The 13575-nt window shown below is 26.2% G+C and overlaps 1 protein-coding gene across 5 annotated transcripts in view; it reads right to left on the reverse strand.

The window, feature by feature from the left end:
* The window catches only part of LOC126737690 (uncharacterized), a 279234-nt gene that overhangs the window by 103523 nt on the left and 162136 nt on the right, over positions 1-13575 (reverse strand). For 4 of the 5 annotated variants that reach the window (XM_050442690.1, XM_050442689.1, XM_050442687.1 and 1 more), the window contains one exon: positions 405-450. The exons of the other annotated variant lie outside the window; for it this stretch is intronic. The gene's annotated coding sequence lies outside the window, so the exon portion shown is untranslated. The remainder of the gene's footprint in view (positions 1-404; positions 451-13575) is intronic. 5 annotated transcript variants of the gene reach the window in all.

A 13575-nucleotide genomic window follows, 5' to 3' on the forward strand; every position in this document is an offset into this window, starting at 1 on the left:
GAGTAAAATAAAATAAACATTTATCTGAACAATACTTAAAGTATACCGCAACTCATATAAATTGAGATTTCACTCTTTGTTCATACTGTCTCCTATTTAATAAGCATAAATATACCAAAAATATACTTAATTATAATGTACCTAAACTACAATTAAATTGTTCGTTAAAAATTAAAATACGTAAGTTCTTTAAATAAAATTTTATTATTTAAACCTTTTTCTTGCAAGAATCATTCATTCTTTAAGAATTAAATTGATGTAAATTATGTAACTTAGGGACAGGATAATAAACTAACGTTAAAAGTTAAATTATTGGTTTGTAATGTACCGTAATGCTTAATTCAGTTGGAATGGAGTTTTTGGTTAGTGCCTAAGGAGTAAATAATTAATTTACAAGTACTTACTTTACATGTTTCACCGTGAATAATTAGTCATCTATTTCCCACAATTCTGAAAAAGAATATCAATATTTAGGTCAATCGATATTTAGATTACAAGCAAATTGTAGGCAAATAAAAATTATTTTTTATTTTCGCGTTACCTCCCACGTGTAATAAAGGTAATATAAAAAATTACAATATCTCGTGAGCAGTATGATAAATAACCATATATCGCATTTATCCAGCTGGTGTTTATCATATAAACGCACTCTGCATGCATTCATATGGCTTATTTTGTACGGCCTCTTGGGATCTTTTTTTTTGGTTCAGATCATACTTTTTTATTTGGGCAGCAATAATAGAAAACTGATTGATGTAGTGAATATAATGTATTGAGAATATAAATACTTTTTGAAGAACTTATGTTTCGTTTAGCTTAAATTCTCATTTGCCTAACTTGTTCCATTAGGATAAAATAAGCATTAAATTACTATTATTTAATTTATTTGACAATGGAGATACTTTTACCAAGATTATATTAAAAACACTGCAATTTACCTCTACAAAATTTTAAGTCAAATTAAACACTCCTAAATGGGAAAATTAATTTGATTATGTTAGGAAGTGCCATAAGTATATAATCATATAATTTAATTCATGTGGAAAAAAGGCCAAATTTTAGTTTAACAATTACTATACAAGGGCTTTTAAATATATAGACATACTAATAAAAGTCTCAAATATTAAAAAATATATATTTATATTTTGTGATGAGAATCCATTTAAGTTATGCATTTTTAATATCCCGGTATAGGAAAAGTAAATTTTTTTTTAATGAAAATACAGATATAATTGATTAATGTGTGTATGCTTGCATGTTCAATAATATTGTTCCGTTTATGAAATAGCATAAGAATATATAGTAATGCAAACAAGCAATGTTATACAAATAATAAATAATGCCAGCTTAATCATGCATCATATTATGTTTATATAAGAAAAACCAAATTAAATGTACAAATATTTCAGATGAATATTTTTGCATTTATTTACTTTATATGCTTCAAAACTACACCACATTACTAATAATATTTTAATATGTAAACCGCAAAATGCATTTTGGTTTCATCTCAAAGACATAGCTAAGATACCACAAGTTTACCTACATATAACATCACATTTAAATTATGCGTCCAGCAGCATTGTTCTCGTGCCATTACGGTGCATGCAATATGGCCATTATTTGTGTATAATAAAATTATGTATCTTCTCTACAAAATATTATCAAAATATTTTGCATAGGTAAACTAATAACATTGTCTCAATATTTGATGAGAAAAAGCTCAATAATTTTTATTCTTTTATTATATGTACTAAAGTCTAAGCTTAAATAAGTATTAAATTTCACCTTTAAAAAAGAAAGAACCTGATGCATAATTAAATTTAATTTATTTATGTTGTCAATCAAATAATTTATGTTATCAACAAAAATCTTAAAAAAGTCACTTAACTAATTAACCATCTTTGTTGAACATAAAATTCACTTCATAGATCTAAACCTAACCCTAGGTTTGAAAATACGCTTTTGATTTGTTCGATAAGACATGTATCTAGTAATCAAATTATCTATAAGTAACGATCAATGAGCTTGGAACTTAGAGTTCTCAACTCAAATTCAAATTGCATATAAAAATAGCTTTGAAGGGCCACAGTAAAAAAAGTTAAGTATCTATATGCCAAGTGAAAATTTTAGTTGATAAGTATAAATTTATAAATAGTAAAACAAATATCCGAATATTTAGTACATTTCTGGATAAACGTTCCTAAAATTGATAATAAATTAACATTTAATGCTCATATAGAAAATCGAACCTGGACATAACATGGTTTTAATGCATTGCCAAAGAAAATATTAGTTTTTTTATTATAAAAAATAAAAGACCTGCAGGAAAAACGTATAGAATAACTCTTTTTTATTTTGAAATATTTACAAGCAAAATTCACTTTTGAACTAAATTACGAAATATGGCAATTTGTGTAGGCTATTTTCCCAGAAAATCTATATTTTTTTGTATTTATTCTGACATCTGTTGATAGCAATTTCATTTATTATAGTCGTAGTTAAGCCATAAGCAAATCATTTTTAAAGAACATATAAATAAGCATAAAAATAGTCTCTTCACACTCCTTGTGAGTCAAAAATTGTATTATTGCCGGGTTATTTCTTTGGAATTGGTAATATGCATATTAATGTTAAAAAATTAAAAATTGGAAGGAAATATTTACAAAGTACTAAAGTTTTCAAAGATACTTATTATTTCTGTTACCCATTCATTTTATATTACCACTCTATATTTACTTTAGAGTCTCAAAATACAAGTAAAATTATTTTTAATTCTGAGACAAATTTTAAAATGTAACGTAAACGATTATTTTAATTCTAAAGACCCAATTCAGAAATAGCAACTAAATAAGCACTCATTAAGGTATAAATCATAAAAAAACTATGTTGACTTAATCTATCTAGTTAAAAAAAAACTATTTCTCAAATAAAACTTTAACATGCTATGTATATCCTAAAGATAAATAGATTTTAATTAAACGTATGTTAAAATTACCCAATGATTATCTTTATATTTTTAAAATAAATAGATTAAAAAATACAGCACTTTTTTGCATTTTGGCAAATATATCTCACTAATTTTTCGCTCTCTAAATAAAAAGCAGATGTGTAAATAATTTGTAAGTCAATAAATACAGCTCGATGCCATTCCGCACTTTTTATAACTTTACTTGCCCTCACTCTATATACTCTTAAATCGTTGGTCTAAGTACAGCCGAATATTCGTGTTATTTGGTAGTTTTACCTTTAATCATTTAGTTGCACGAAGAGCCTCCGCTATTTTAAAAATATACGGATGTTATTTCCATTTCTGATACGTTGCATTTCGTATGAAACCTATCATTTTATTATACTTTAAAATAAAAGCAATAATATATGATCCAAAACTTAAAATTTAAAGCTTAGATTCTAATAAAATTTCAGTTTTTAATTAATAGTATATCAGAGCCATTTAAGTTATGCGCTATAAGCACACATGTAGAAATCAACATAAATTCCATTAATTGTAGGCGTTAAGTGGTTGGCTTAATTTCTTCCGGGTAAACCATAATTTATGAGCAAATAATCAAATGAAGGTTAGTTCAATTAAAATAGCGCTGGGAGACATCGCATCTTAAAGCAACATGGCGAGCTAAATCACATTTAATTAATATTAATGACCGACTTTTGCACCCAAATTGGCCCTTAAAGTCAATTTATGGCTAATATTCCTTCCTCGTTTATCAGAAGCGGATGTATTGCGATTTCTCCATTAATAAATTTTAAGAATTTACTTCTTCTTGCCTTTTAGGACTTTTATTAGTCTATAAATAACATGCTTATGAGCTTTTGTTCTTAAGAAGCCTGGGACTCCTAAGTGTTTCGGGGTGTTTGCCTTAATTGTCTGTAAAAGATTTATGCTTTCCAGCTCGACTCACTTAACATTCTTGGTGTTTAGCTTCTAAACAAAATTTACGAACGATAATTAGAAGAAAAAATAAAGTCACTTTCAGAACAATTTACCATATTAAAATATTTAATGAAATATTTGAAATAATTTTAGAGCTCAACAGTTTGTCAATACAAGCTCCAGAGATTCCAGAAAATTTATAGCTTTACGAGCATCCGATAGTTTAAGACCCGATTAATAAACTTTATTAAGGAAAATAAACCTCGCGAGGCAAAATAAATATGCCTAATATTTCGTACCGTAGACATATCTAGACCACGAATAGCTTTAGATTGTCCCACAGGAGAATCTGACATGATAGGGGCGGGTTCGATTTAGTATTCCACTATTCGTTTTCTTAATTTGTATGAGCTGTCGGAAATAAAAGTGATTGTTTTGTGTAGAATACTTAACTGTTAAGCCCATAAAATTATCAATTTACGCAAGGAACAGAAATTACTCTGATCTTAGTAGTTTTTCTATTGACAATGTGTAAAGTGACTTGATTACTTGTTAGTGATTTTTAGGCAGAATACTTAAAGTTCTAAAATGTTCTATTATTTTACTTAAGTCTGATAAGGCAGATTATTGGAAGATGTTAAATATATAGACACAAATGTCTGTTGAATATAGGAATAGTGAAACTCTTTTACACAGATTTAAAAAACAGATTACATTGAAAAAATAAAAAAAGTATTCAGTGAATATAGTTAGAGTAATTAATAACATTATCTTCGGATTAAACATATTTCTTTAATTAAAGAAGGTTTCCAATAATGTAATATAACGTATTTAGCTAGTATACATAGAAAATTTGTCTGTACTAGTAGTAGATAGTAGTGTTCACTGATTATAAAAAAAATATATATATATATATATATATTTTCCAATTTATTTTATAGCTAAGATACAGTGAGTGTAAATAAATAATATATTAAGTTCTGATCGTACAGTTAAGTGTCCAAAAAGTTATTGTTCTTGAGCCAATATAATTTTATGTATTTCTATATTACTAGGACAGATAAAATGTGGTTCTATATATTTGATTATCTTGACTCCTAAAACTGTAAAAATGATGTGAGTTTTGTCTGCTTTTTAATAAAATAAAAATGCTTTTGTGTTATGCGCTTATTAATACTTTTGTTTTCTATGCAGCGATTTAAAATGTGCAGAACATATCGATCATATACCTATACTCAGAATAATATTAGCAATCTCTTCTTAAATTTGCGTTATTAGTCTAGTAGAAGGGGAGTAGTAGAAAAAAATTTAACTTAAATAAAAGTGCTTTCTGGTATCGATTGTCTCTACTAAGTTTATTAGCTAAGGCAAGTAACGAAATTATTAAAAAAAGTTCCAAAGAGAATTTTGTTCTGTGCTCTCCTACTTTATATCTGACACCAAATTATATAAATACACTTTCAAATGTGTATTTAGATGTAAAACTTTGAGTTGGCATAAAAAAAATTATCACATTTAAAAAAACTGACGCACTCTTTTATAACCAAAAGTACACCGCACCACTATACTAACATAGCAGCCATTAAAAATATAAAATGGATTTCTCACAGTGTGAAGTACTAAAGAAAACCATAAAAAACCTGCAATGCTATTATATAAAAGATATTTAAAAAAAAGGGTTTTAAAAACATTGCAGTAGAAACAAATGTACTTGTACAATCGTTCGCGCTTGGAAATATACGTTCTTCAGTTTGACGCGTAATTCATTTCCCGAAGTTTTGTGGATAAAGGAACTGCAAGAGAAAATTAAATTTGTACAGAACTTGCTTAGTATAAAGTTTCTAGTTTTAGCTTACTGCTTCTTATTTAAAGAAATTTGTGTTATATTATCTGCACTGCGAAGATGTTTTATAATGGTTGGATTATGTTCACATTTTTATAATATGGTTTTATTTACTTATTTATGCATTATTATTATAAATAGTCTTGTGCAAACATTATTTGTATTTATAATTATACACGTGTGATAAGTGTATTAAATTAAATAGAGTTGTAAGTCAATACATAATTAAATTGAATAGGTTTCGCAAGCTTATTGAGTTTTCAATTAAAGGGAAATTTCAGCAAAAAACAGTCATTACAAAATAAATAATAAATCACCTAAAAGTTATTTTAATTAACTGTCAATATCATACCTGAAAATTCATTAAGATTAATTTTTTATGGTAACCGAAACTCGATCTGAATTAGTTGAAAAAGATCGATGATTGATATGAGTGGAGAGTACTCTCAAATAATGTAAAACGTAAAAACATCAATTACGGTGAATTTTTTATCGAAGCCGTTAAAATGTTTATATTTAGCGTGATAAAGGAAAAATTGCATTTTGTGAAGAAGTATTAATTATTAGGTATGTATTATTGATAAAATTTAATATTATGAATATTATTATTGATAAAGCTAATATTTAATAAACTAATATATTATTATAATAAATAAAAGATATCTTAACTATAGTAAATAAAAAATCGTGTGTTGGTCAAATCTGCAAAAAAAGGAAGGTGCATAATCTAAAAGGCGAAATATAAAATGTAATAAAGGCTAGATAAGGTTTTCATAAAAAAAAGATCTATAGATGAATTGCTAAGAAATACTTATAAATATTAAAACAGAAATATGACTTGTTCAACTTTTATAAAAATTGTATTAGGCATCAACATAAAAAATATAGCTAAATAATAATTGAGTTTCGTTATTTTCTAATCCGGAGTTTCATTTTGGTAGGTTTAACGTATACCAAGTATACGAAAACAATTTAAGGAGTAATAACACGTTAACTTAAGCAGGAAAACTTATTAAACCATACAATATAAAACTATTAATCTAATAATCCAGCACAGTCAATATTAATTAACATTCAATAATAATTTATAATTTTAATACAAAAAAATATATATAGGAATATAAGAATAAATAGGAATATATAAAAAAATATATAAACTTTGAACTTATAAGTATTGACATATTCAAAAGCTATACAAGTTAGTGTAGGTTATAAAAAGTAAAATAAATACAATGACAAATATTTAATGGTTATATTGCATTAAATTATTTTTAATTAACGATAAGTTAACCATACGCTTAAAAATTTAATGACCAATTATCATTATTGCTAAAAATAGTAAGAGAAATGACCAAATTTAAACGTCAACCAGATAATTTAGAGCTAAATTAACCCCATTTTCTAAAACGGAACGAATTAATTTATGACTTTCTCTAGACCTTAAGGCTAAGGGTATTCTATTAATCTACAAAACTCTAAATGTGTGACAGTTTACGGTCCAATTAATATAATTTATGACGCGAAATAATACCGATACTAGACAATAAATATCCGCAATAATCTGTACGAAAGACAGTGCCTCCGCATAAAAGCTGCCTAACGACTTTCTGCAGGAAAGTCTAACACGATTGAGGCGGGTCCGGCACAAATATCGCACAATTTCCATTACAGGAGTTCTAGGGAACAGACCTTAACTTTAGGAATCCATTTTCCGAAAATCGCATTGAAAGGAACGGTCAACGTTTTTTTTTGGTCAACGGATTTTAAATCGAATTATTTGAGCACTTATTTTTAACTTGAACCCCCGGTGCTTCTAAAGTAAATAAAGTCCATTATTTTTTTGTGAAATTTTACCCTTCTATAGGGTATATATTTTTTTTTTGAAGTTTTAATAATGAATTAACATAAGTCAATATTATACCTTAATTACTGAAATTTAATATTTTTGGTACGTTGTTAACGAACGAATTTTTTAGGTTAATTAGTATTATATTATTAATATATTTTTACTTAATACTTTTAACTTAATACTGATTTTTTCATATTTGAAATCTATATAATAATGATCCAATTAAAAGCTTAACTGAAAAAAGCAGGTTAATTATTAATTAAATAATTAAATTGCTCTTTTTGATCTTCAAAAATTAAGTAACAATGATTTCTTCGCTTTGTTATTAAGCAACTAATAATTTCTATATTCATTTAAGATACAATTAAATTGTTGGTTATGCACCTTCTTATTTAATTGCAAATTCACTTTTAGTTAAATAAGTTAAATAGTTTTATAATAAATAGTAATTAGGTATTATATAAGCTATAAAAACATTATTTGTGTATAATTTCTTATAAAAATATCCATAGTAGTTGCTGCAATAAATAATATAGGTTTAGTGATTTAGTAATAAACTTAGAATTGCTACCAATTATACCTTTAGGAAATTACGTTGGAAATTTCTACTAAAAATTCCAAGGATCCTAATTTACTATAAAAATTAACAATTGTTAAGAAAACATAGTTTCTACATGAGGTTCAAAGGTTAAAATCTAAGATGTTTAAAACATATGTGGAAGGAAACTTTTTTGCGTAATTTCATCCTAGAGACACGTCACCGAATTTATCGTAATAATTTAAAAATACCCTGAATAGGATTCCTATTAGCATAAAAAAATTACAACAAATATAGGTATATTATTGTAATATGTTTAACTCTTTACAATAAGTTTTCTTACAATTATTCAAAAAATAATCATTTCTTACATTTTTAAATATTGTGTTTAAGTTTTTAGTTTTTAACCTTTTATTTATTTGCTAAAATATAATATATTTGCCTTTTGTCATTATATTTATAACTTTAATGTAATATCTGCTTTATTGCTTAAACAAATTAAAAAAAAATTAAAATAAGGAAACTAATATCACATAGACATTTCAAATGATTTTTTTTTAATTAGTAACTAATTGTAGCTAAATCTAGAGAAGGAGAAGTTTTATATAAATCCTTTTCGTACTTTGACAATATATATTTCTTAATATTTTATAAAATTTAATTTATTGTTAATATACTATATTTAGTACGTTAAAAAAATTAAAATCAGATCTATTCATTAACTGATGTTTATTAAAACTTTTCCTCACAATTAGGTAAATATTATTTTTATTTAAAATTTGTTAAATAAGAACTCTAATTTAAAGTGGTTTATTAATTGAAAATTATTTGAAAAGTTCACGCATTGGCTTTTAATTAAGCTACTTTTAAGAAATTGTGGTATACATAAATCCTTTTCACGTACCCTAATATTTAATTTAACAAAATAAAACGAACAATAACAAACTTTAAAAAAAGTCGAATTTTGCCACAGCTATTTCTTTAGACCTAAAGAATAATACTGTCTAAAAGTGAGATATTGGATCCATTATTTGTAGATAGCGATGCTCTGTGATTAACTGACCCCTTTATGTATATACTTGGAAGTTGAGAATGTTTAACTTCCAAACTACAACGAATGGTATTGTTAAAATGAAGTTTGAAGGCAAGTTATATTAAAGTTTAGTATGAGTATGAAATTTCGTATACAAATTATTGAAGATCTGTTATTCTATTTGTAATAGATAGACTTGTAGTATACCTTAAATAAATATAAAAGTGAAAATAAATATATATTCTGTTTTTAAACCCCCAATTTCAAAATCAAATTAAAACTAAATCGGTAAAAAAAAGGTTTATAAGAAACCTTTTTCAGATCCAATTATGTTATGCATTTTTTAGATTTTATTTAAAATTTATTAAATGTTTATTCTAATACATTATTTTAATTCTTATAATCATTTCTTGGGCAAGAAACTATAATTAGAAACATCTAAATTAATTTCGCATACTTAAAGAACCAACATTCCGAAATAAAATCAATTAAAAAAATTGTGACATAAAAGAAAGATAGAACTTTCGCTCCACTTGTTCGATAGTACGTTCATAGCTAGACTAAATGAATGATACTCTGTTTTCTTCAATTTGCTGACCTCTTAAATATATTAAATAGTTGACAAATTTCAATCTTTCAGCTAAAATCCGTAATATATGATAAAAGTTTAAAGGTAAGTACTAGTAAAGTTTACAAAGGGTAAACAAATTCCTACGCTATTTAAAGTTATTTAATTTACTTACCAAGTTAATAAAACTTTCATTAAAAACTAGTTACGTATCCATTTTAGTAATGCATTCGTTTTAAAACTCGCTTATAAATAAATTGTTTAGATCTATAAGGATGTAAGTGTTACAATCGAAAAAGTCTAAGGTGTTTGTTATCAATTTCTTAATATTAAAACCTATACCTAATTAATTGTGGCTTTGTAAAAAAAGAGTTTTTAATTATAATTGTTGTGAATCGCCTAGAGTTAGTATAGTATAGAATAATTTCTTTTTGTTTCTATCTTTTAAAACTACCAACAAGTAAAAGAGTTTATTGCTTTTATTCACGCTTTACACAAAAAAACCTTATTAAAATCCTGTAAGATATGTAAGCAAGAACGCGTTAGTTGCAAATATAAAAAATTAAGCAATAAATTAACTTATGCAAAAAAACTAAAAATTGTATAAAAAAAGGGTCTCCCTTTTTTGTTGCACGTTCAAAGTCAAGCGGTTGACACAGCTCTTTATCACGCGACGTCAGCTCCACTGCACAGTGTTGTGGCAGAGTGGTTACCATAAAAATGGAGTCAAGTGAACGTGTTTACTTGTGAGGGTGAGAGAACAACCATTGTTCTATTGTATAAGAGCAATTTTTATTTAGTGCCTTTTTAGAGGCATTGCGGTAAAAACAAATAATTGACGATAGCCCTTCGCTCGGGAAAATTTTTAATGAGAACAAGGCCTTAGAAATAAGGCTAAACATTTTTATTAAAATTTAATTAATGTTTTTCTTCTTCCAGACTCCGAAATTTGCATGAAATAATTATTTAGTATTCAGAGTCGAAGATACGTGTTATACGTTTACATTTCGCTTAATTTCGATTTGTTATTTTCATGGACTTAAACCTATTACACATTACATTATAACAAAACTAACTTTTTACTTAAAATACTATTGATCGAACGACTCTTACCAGTAATTCCATTACCTCCTGGTGCATAATTATATAATTATTAGTTTAATCCTTAATGTTATGACTCTCTAAACTCCACTTGGTCCACCTAATGCCCCTTTCTTACTTATATTAATATTCATAAAATACGTCAAAATACTTCGTAGAGATAGATTGGCCGTAGGCAAGGTTATACTACATGGTGTATAATAATATTTCGCAACAGCAATTTGTATTGCCTAAGGGTAGCATAACAGACAAGGAAGTTCGTATAAGGATGATCACGTTTTAGATATTGTAATTTCCGATTTGGGAGTGAAAGCCGGCACGTCGAGATTTACGCAGACAAATTGCGGGCCATATTGGTAGGGAAACGTCGAAAATTATGTTGAGGAAGTCCCAAAATAAATCTGAATAGAATTTAAAATATAATATTATAATTGTGTGGTATATATCGAGCTTTGTAAAATATTAATTAATACTCATATGAATCTATTGTAATATATGCAAAATAAGCTTATCCTCAAAGCTAGCTTATAATTTCTACTTAGTATGTATTTCCATAGGATAAATTCATTTCCGAGAAAGTCTGTAAGCCTCTCATTATTAAAAAGACAACTATAAAAGCTCACATTAGAAAAATAGGTATAATAGCTAATTAGGTTATGCATTATAAAAATTATTTCAACAACGGAAGTTTTGCTATAAAAGCAAATATGCCAAGTTTTATAGTAATTCAAAGAACCTACTTAGCATGAAATAATTTTTGTAAATATAAAGTAGTTGATATATTGCATGTTGTACAGAACTTTACAGCAAATATTTTATTCCTTTCGAAAATGAGGTGCACAAATAGTTGCACGAAGGGGTTTATATTTTTTAGTTTTATTATTTTATTGATCAAGATTATGTACTTAATGTGAAAGAAGTTTTAGCACCTAAGAAAGATTATAGTTTAATTAAACTACTGGTTAGTTGAAAGTTATACTATTTAAACTATTAAGTGAAAGCCTTTATCGATTTTAAAATTTTTTAGTGTTATATGAAAGCGAGTCTAAATTAAAAGAAGCGTGTAGTCAGGCAACTAATCAAAGGTACTTCAATAATTATAAAGAGGAGCAAGAAAATTAATTATTTGTACTTAAAAGCGCCGGCTACCTTATCATCTAAACCGTACTTAACTTGAATATGTACGTAATTTTAATGGGTACTATGAATAATTAGGCGACTACATAAAATGGTCCTTAAATGAATATGTATTTTGACTTAATAGCTTCATCAGGAAAGAGAAAAGAATAGGCTAATATTTTATACTAATAGAAAAACGAGATGTTCGAAAATTCATGTGCCAAGGATTTAAGGTTTTGTTACTTTATAACAGACTATAATCAAATTGCAAACTAACAAAATATAACGTAAAGTTTTCACTGTTTTCAAATATTTTAATTACCTTATTTATGCAATGTTATATTAAATTACCATTGGACTTTACTTTAATGTAATTATGCAATCCTCTTATACTATATTTAAAATGAAAAAAATTATGCAGATGGTTTATATATTATTAAAAATTATTATTATTATTATTATTATTATTTCTATAGGATTAACTAAATTAAAAAACTAAAATTAAGCTTTTTTAGAATATACAAGTCTATAAAAATGAAACATTCAAAGACAAAAATATTAAAAAATACTTAATGAACTAATTATATCTATAAGTAGAGCGTAATAATGTGAGTTAAAAATAGCAACTGGCCCTATATTCGAACCCCAGCTATGGTTATTTTTGTATGCCGGATTTAGTTTGTAAGTTAACATAATATTTATATAAATTTAAAAAAATATATTTTTAAGAAGTCTGTCACTGTGTATTTGGTTAATTTTGTCATGTTATCAAAATAAGAACATTTTTTTAAAAAAAACTATAATTTATAATGTTTGTAAAAGGCTTAATGTAAGCGACATATTTAAAGATAATAAATAAAACTACATCATCAGGTTGACGAATAGTGACTTCAAAAGTCACCCAAGTCATTTGGATAATTGACTGCTGTTTTAAAGAAGGCTCTTTTCTAACCGAATACTTTTTCAAGCTTGTAACCTAAGTTAACGAATAAAAGAAGCATATAGCGATAGCATATGTAACTTAAAACTAAAATTATAACCATAAATCTTAACATTCGCTATCATAATTATAAAACTTTTTGCCATTTTGAAACTTGGTAACATATGTCCTAAGTAAGTTAAAATAGCGACAGGGCTGCATTTACAAACAACTTTGCCAACTACTGGTAAAACTAGTTTACCGACTTTACCGGTGTTTAACTGACCTTTGCAAGCCGCAACCGCCTCCGAGTTTCGAGGTTTTTGCACGAATTTTCGGTTCTTTAAATTTCTGGTTTTGGCAATTAAACACATTTAAGTATGGAGTCGTATAGAAACTTTGGCCCGTGGGATTAAGTGGAAACACAAAAGGGAAAAATGTTTTCGTTTTGCTTTTTATGTTTGCGGGTTATGTATATTAATTTGTTTTGTACAGCATATGTAGCATTTAAATTAAATTACTTATTATATTAACTGAAATATTTAAGATTCTACCTTCGTAATATTTCAGATGATTGTTTTAAGGTAGTTAATTGGAGTAAATATATTTTAAAAAATTATCAAAGCAGATAAAATAATATTTACTGAGAATTTTTATTTAAGGAAATATTATATCCGAGATCAGATCAATTTAATAAAATAACTCTGATTAGT

The sequence above is a fragment of the Anthonomus grandis genome, chromosome 6 (assembly GCF_022605725.1).
Source record: "Anthonomus grandis grandis chromosome 6, icAntGran1.3, whole genome shotgun sequence".
In the NCBI taxonomy this organism is placed as follows: Eukaryota; Metazoa; Arthropoda; class Insecta; order Coleoptera; family Curculionidae; genus Anthonomus; species Anthonomus grandis.